Source organism: Gossypium raimondii, chromosome 10 (assembly GCF_025698545.1).
Source record: "Gossypium raimondii isolate GPD5lz chromosome 10, ASM2569854v1, whole genome shotgun sequence".
Classification (NCBI taxonomy): domain Eukaryota; kingdom Viridiplantae; phylum Streptophyta; class Magnoliopsida; order Malvales; family Malvaceae; genus Gossypium; species Gossypium raimondii.
In genome coordinates, this window is record NC_068574.1 from 20891193 (window position 1) to 20897738 (window position 6546).

Here is a 6546-nt window from a genome sequence, read left to right on the forward strand (position 1 = left end):
AATTTAACCAAACGAATTTAATTACTCTTGTTTGAGTTAGAACTAAAATTTTAAAATTGAAAAGTAAAAAATTAAAATTGATCAATTCAAAAGATATAGAAACTAAAATTGATTAAATTAAAGTTTAATAACTGAAACCATAACTTTCACAAAGTACAAAGACTATAATAACAAAATTTAACCTCCACTTTCTTTCACATCTTCAACATTGTTTTGTTATTGCTATATACCAACTAAGAAAAACGTGTAATGCTACTTTTTATTAGAGGTGCGCATGAATTTATATTAACATATTTTATATTTCTTGAAGTCCGATCCAACTTGAAATTTGGGCTTAAAGTTTTATCCAAATCTGTCTATATTTACAAAAGATTAACCGAAACTCATTTTAGGCCCGTTTATATTATTTTTTAAATTTTTTTAAAAAAATATTTATATTATATTATTTTAATATTTAATAATCTTATGCATTTTTATATATTGAAATTTTTATATAGTCATCTTAACATTATTTTAATATTTATATTAGAGTAGTATTATATATTTAGTATAAATTTTTTTCGTATTTTAAATTACATAATATATAAAATAACATAATATAAAGTATTATAAACTTAAAAAAAATTAGGCCGGGCCAAACTTGAACATTCAAATTTGAACCCAACTCATATTTTAAAAGAAGTTAAATTTTTTGTTTAAACTCTCCCAAATTTTGAATTTGTTATAATTTTGTCTTTTCCTTCTGTTTTTTGTTTTTTATTTTTATTTTTATTTTTTCTATTTTAGTTCCCATTGTCTTCCCCCAATAGAAATCATTCATCAAAATATAGAGGAAATAGATAAGATAGAGAGGGAAGATGCCCGAAACTAGAGTTGAGGTACCAGAAATGGTGATGTTGGAGATTCTGTCAAAGCTTCCAGTTAAATCCTTGACACGTTTCAGGTGCGTATGTAAGCCTTGGTGTTCATCTTTTCAAACCCCTCATTTCATTACCAAACATCATCGAAACAACCTCCACAACAACAACCTTAATCTCCTCCTCAAACGTTGTCAGGGTAACACCCGTGATGACATCTACTATTTCTCTCAACTTTCAATTGAGAAAGGCCAAAACTTTTCGGCACAACACAACATCCACTTACCCTTTTTCGAGGATTGTTGGTATGCTCCTGTGGTTTCAGGTCCTTGTAATGGATTATTGTGTTTACATGATGCTGATAAGGTTGCCCTTTGGAACCCATCAACTAGAGAGTTTAAATCTCTCCCTCAATCCACAGTCCAACGCCCTCCTTCAGTAGATTCCACTAGTTTTGATTGCTTCGGTATTGGGTTTGATTCTCAAAGTGGTGACTACAAAGTGGTAAATTTTGTTAGTAATTTTTTTGAAGAGAATGAAGATGAAGGGTTAATGGGACCACCAAGTTGAGCTATATTCACTTAAAACCGATTCATGGAAGGAGATTTCAGTTCCTGGGGTTGAACCCTATGGATCTCCTTTGTTTAATAATTACGTAAATGGGTTTTATTATTGGCGGGCAACTGGGAACTCTGATCGCCTTATTCTCTCATTTGATATGGTCAATGAAAAGTTTTCTACTTTACCATTGCCTGAATTTGGTGGGTCTTTAGCTGAATACTATTTGGAACTTTTGGACTTCAATGGACTGCTTGGTGCTATTGTCTACCCAAGGGGAGGGGCTGACAAATCTTTTGATTTATGGGTTATGAATGGATCATGGACTAAACAATTTAGTATTGAATCTCTTCTTGGAGTTGAGAGGCCTTTGGGGTTATGGAAAAATGGTGAATTATTTCTCGAGAGCTCGGATCATAAACTCGTGTTGTTTGACCCCTCCACACGAGAGCTTAAAAATCTTGGTATCCATGCTTATCAGGAAACGATGCAGATCATTGCTTATGTTGAGAGCTTGGTTCCAATCGATTGAAGATCCGAGCTCAAGGAACTTATAATACGTCGGCCGGCTGGAGACGCATCAAATTGATATTGAATATGAAAACGGATGGGGACTACAACAGAAGAGGTAAGATTTCATGGGATTTGCTCTCTTGATATGCAGTTTATGTCGACTATATTGTCTTTCTCCAAAAATGCTGTTCTTGTTCGTTCTATACATATGCCAAAGATGTTAGCCTCTGCCTTGTCTGTATTTTTTTTTTTTTTTGGTTGTTTCAGTGAATTTGCTAGATTTCTGCCTAGAGAATCAATTAGTTCTTAACTCTTATCTGCAGATCGAATAACCTGCATATCACGATCTGCAGGTGCATATACATGCTGGATATGGTGTGCATTTCATACACGAATCGTTGTTGAGAGAGCTAGGTGTCTCAAATTGTTGAATGTAATTTAATGTTGAACAATAGGAACTATTATGGTGATGATCATGGCTTATTGTCTATACTTTTAGATCCAAATGAAACAGTGTAATTGGTTCAAATAATTTTGTTTTCTAGGAATCCACTGAATACAGATTACAATTTCCATTCCCAATTGCTTGCCTATGCAACTTGGGGCAGCTTATACTTATATCCTGAATCGTTATCAGCTAGTTTTCTTCACTTCACTTCCAAAAATGGTGTATTTCTGTCTTTTGAGTTTTGATATCACCGTGTTTACGTTGGTTTGATGTCCTAATATAAGAAATGGGAATTAAACCTGTCCATATTAGCTTGAATACGATTATTAGAAAGCCAAAAACCATTCAATTTCTTGCCTCCCTCATGTTAGAGAATCCAACAATGTTAGATTTACAACTTTTAGCAATCTTACTTTCATGAAAATTGATTACTTGTATCCTATCTTTCAAAAACATATATGTTATTGATAATTTTTAATTAACTATTATATTTTATTTTTTTATTAAAATCAAAATTTCTTTAGCTGATTATTTTTATTAAATGATTGTCCCTATGCATATTATGTTCAAGCTCATCGACTTCAGTTGGCATTAGTTGCTGCTTCTCAGGAGGTAATTCCTATTCATAATTTTTTCTCTAATTTGAACTTATTGTTAATATAATTAGTGCCTCTTGCAAACGTCCTGATCAATTACAAGCTGCCCAAGAAATTGAAATTGCAAATATGTTGGCAATTGATGAACTTGAAACTGGTAAAGGACTTAACCAAATTGGCACTGTGAAATGAGCTGGAGAAACTCGTTGAAGCTCTCATTTTAATTTTGTTTGTAGCTTAATAATGATGTTTGATGCTACTTGTTCTGTTCTAGAAAATGTTATTAAAAGTGACTCCAATTATATTATCTGTGAAGATGCAGCTGCAACATATAAGAAGATTACATCTTTTGATTTTGTTTTTATCTTACATCTAGTGAAAGAGATAATGGGTATTACAGATATTAGTTGCCAACATCTACAAAAAAAAAAAAAATCCTAAGATATATTAAATGTTATTTACTTAGTCTGAAGCACCAAAACTGGGATACAAAAGTTGAGAGAAGATGGTTGGGACAATTTATTGGAAGTTGTGAAAGCATTTTATAAAAACCACAATATTGAGGTTCTTGATATGGATTCTCCATATGTGATAAAACGTGATCGTCATCAACATGTTGATTTCGATATGGAACACCATTATCAGGTTGATATATTCAATGTTGCTATAGATTCTCAATCAACATGTTGATTTCGATATGGAACACCATTATTAGGTTGATATATTCAATGCTGCTATAGATTCTCAATTTCTTGAGCGAAATAGTAGATTTAATGAAAACACAATTGATTTTTTTACCCTTAACTCCACTTTGGATCTTATGGATGCTTATAAATCTTTCAATATGGATGATAGTTGTTGTATTGTGGAAAAATATTACCCTCTTGATTTCACTGAGTAAGAGAAAGCAATCTTGAAGTATTTGCATCATTATAAGTAAAATATTCCAAATCATACATTGCAGAATCTGTCTACAATTTATGATCTTTGTCAAGGATTAGTAGAGATATAGATTTCAAAGGTATATTTACTTCTTGATAGATTAATCTGTTTTCTGTTGACTCTTCTTATTTCAACTGCAACTACAAAAGAGCATTTTCAACGATGAAAATTGTCAATAATGTTTCAGTAACAAAATGAAGAATCACTTTCTTGCAAATAATCTTATTGTTTATATTGAGAGAGATTGCTGAAAATTTTAATTTAGACTCTATTAAGTGATTTTATTTTCATAAAATCACGTCATGCACAAAACCTGTACAATATAGGATGTTCTAATCATCAATTAATCTCAGCTACCATTGGCATATTCCCAATAACTCAATAAAGTTAAAAAATTGATAACTCCCACTTAATTCAGCAAAAACAATATCAACATCGTCCCCTTTGGATATCTCACCCCTCAATCCATAGCCTCCAACACCTCTTACATTTTCCCCTTTTTTGGTCGACAAAGTGCCAACCTATTCATCATCAGGCAAGGCTAGGAGAACAGCTGGCAAGGCCCTCTCTTTGTTAATCATATTCTTGATAGCTTTGGCTTCAGCTCTCAGCCTATTATAATGTCTCTGATTAAATTTTATGGAAGCTCGAAGGTCAGTAATGGTTCAAGCCCCAATGCCCTTAGGGATAGAAACAATGCCTACAACACTGGGCACTCCCTGAGAAGTAGTCTTTTCCTTTTTAGCCTTTTCAGAATCAGAGTCTGAGACTTCTTCTGGTTCATTCACAACATGTTTTCTTTCAAGACATTTGTGGAAAACTTAAATTCAAGTGCGGGTTTCTCATACTGTTTAGTGGCACATACAATTCTTGGGTTTTGGAAGGACAGAACTTGAAAGATTAAAGTGGGGTAAGGCAACAAGAACCTAGTGAACACCCTCATTTCATGCTTTGTTATTTCATCAAATATGAGTTGACCAAGGTCAAACTCTACCATATCAACCATTTTTCTCAAAAAATTATCGTTCTTTTACTCACAGTATCTTTTGACTATTTGGAACCCAATTACGTGTAGTAATTGTAAAAAGGGCATCATAAACAAAAGAGAAAGAAAAAGCACACAAAGTACCTTTACCTGGCCAAGGGGTGTAGAGGTTGTTGGTCAATGCTACTGTTGTGTCGTTCAAGGATTCATGAAGCTCTAAGATATTGATAGTATAGCAATTCAGCAACTTCTTAATTTTTTTTATTTAATTCTACATGCAATTTATTTTTAGTTTCAACGAGTTAGCAAAGGGACCGATTGAATATATCTAATTATGGCTCAAATCATTTATGTCACACTCCAAAAATTAGGTTAGAAGAAATTGGGTTAGTGAAACCAAGAGTGGTTGCGTTCTGGTTTTTAGTTAAGATCGTAAAAACTTTGTTAAGTGAATTAATTTGGTTCAATGGTTAAGTGTTGGGTTTGTGTGTAAGAAGTTTTGGGTTCAAATCTATTTCCTTGTATTGTTTCTATTTTTTCCTTAAACTCCTATCCTTAAACATCTTGTTTATATATTATTTCCGTTCAATTAATAACAACAATGAGATTAGTGATTTAGTGGTAAGGTTTTAATTTATTTTTTAGTCATGTGTTCGAGTCTCCGTGTGTGCAAAGTAATATATATTCTTTTATTTTAATTTTATTTTCTTTTCCCAAAGTTCCCCAATTCCCACGTTCCCATTTGTTTTGTTTTGTTTTTATTATTATTTCTTTTCTTTCTTTTCACGTTTTGCTCTTCATTTTTTCTTTTTGTTTCTTAAGTTCTTTTCTCCTTTTGCCATCGTTTTCAATCGGTTTTGATTCTACTGCTTCCGTTTGGTCAGTTTCAATCTGTAGAGGTAAGGTCTTATCGTTTTTATTCATTTTTCTTGTTGAAAGTGTTCGTTGGGCGTTTGGGATGTTGGAATATCGAGGTTGTGGTGCGAAAATTCATGTGTTATGTTAACTAATTAATTCGATACGTGTTAGGGGAAGATTGAGAGACGATTGATGTTCCTCCAACGATGTAAGCTTCACGTAGTTGCTATTCGTTTAGTAGTAAGGGTTCAATTAATGTGTTTTCCTGAAGGGTTTAATTAGTTCGTTTGTGATCAATCTTTGATTAATTTATGTGAATCATAATTGTAATTGGTCATTTGGATGACGTTCTTAGGTACCGAAAGCCTCGTGGTTGTATTCACATCAAAATCGAATCAGGTGTAAGGCAAAACTCAAAAAAGCGAACGAAAGAAAGTCAAAAACTAGTCTGTCGACGCCATACGGTCGTGTGCCAGACCGTGTGTGACACACAACCGTGTACCAGACCGTGTGTGTCACACGGTGTGTAAGTTTCTTTTTCTATTAAATAAAGCCATTAGTTTATTTTATACAAGGGAAACAAGATGAAGTATTATTGGGACAAACAACCACAGGTTTCATACATAAAAAAAATTTACTGAGTCGAAGTTGAACTTAAACTTTTGAAATTATATTTACATTTGTATTAAATATTTTAAAGTAAACCATTCTACATATTGAAGAATGGAATCAATATTATAATACTATTATGTTGAATAACCATGAAATTAAAATAAAGCATAAATGAAT

At 32.6% G+C, this 6546-nt stretch overlaps 1 long non-coding RNA gene and 1 pseudogene across 1 annotated transcript; both read left to right on the plus strand.

The window, feature by feature from the left end:
• The first annotated feature begins 781 nt into the window (after window positions 1-781).
• On the plus strand, window positions 782-2042 carry LOC105778047 (F-box/kelch-repeat protein At3g06240-like; annotated as a pseudogene).
• Window positions 2043-5709: 3667 nt separating this feature from the next.
• On the plus strand, window positions 5710-6331 carry LOC128034148 (uncharacterized). Its single transcript, XR_008190258.1, has 2 exons — window positions 5710-5965; window positions 6113-6331. It is a non-coding gene; the product is annotated as an uncharacterized LOC128034148 (long non-coding RNA).
• The last annotated feature ends 215 nt before the right edge of the window (window positions 6332-6546 follow it).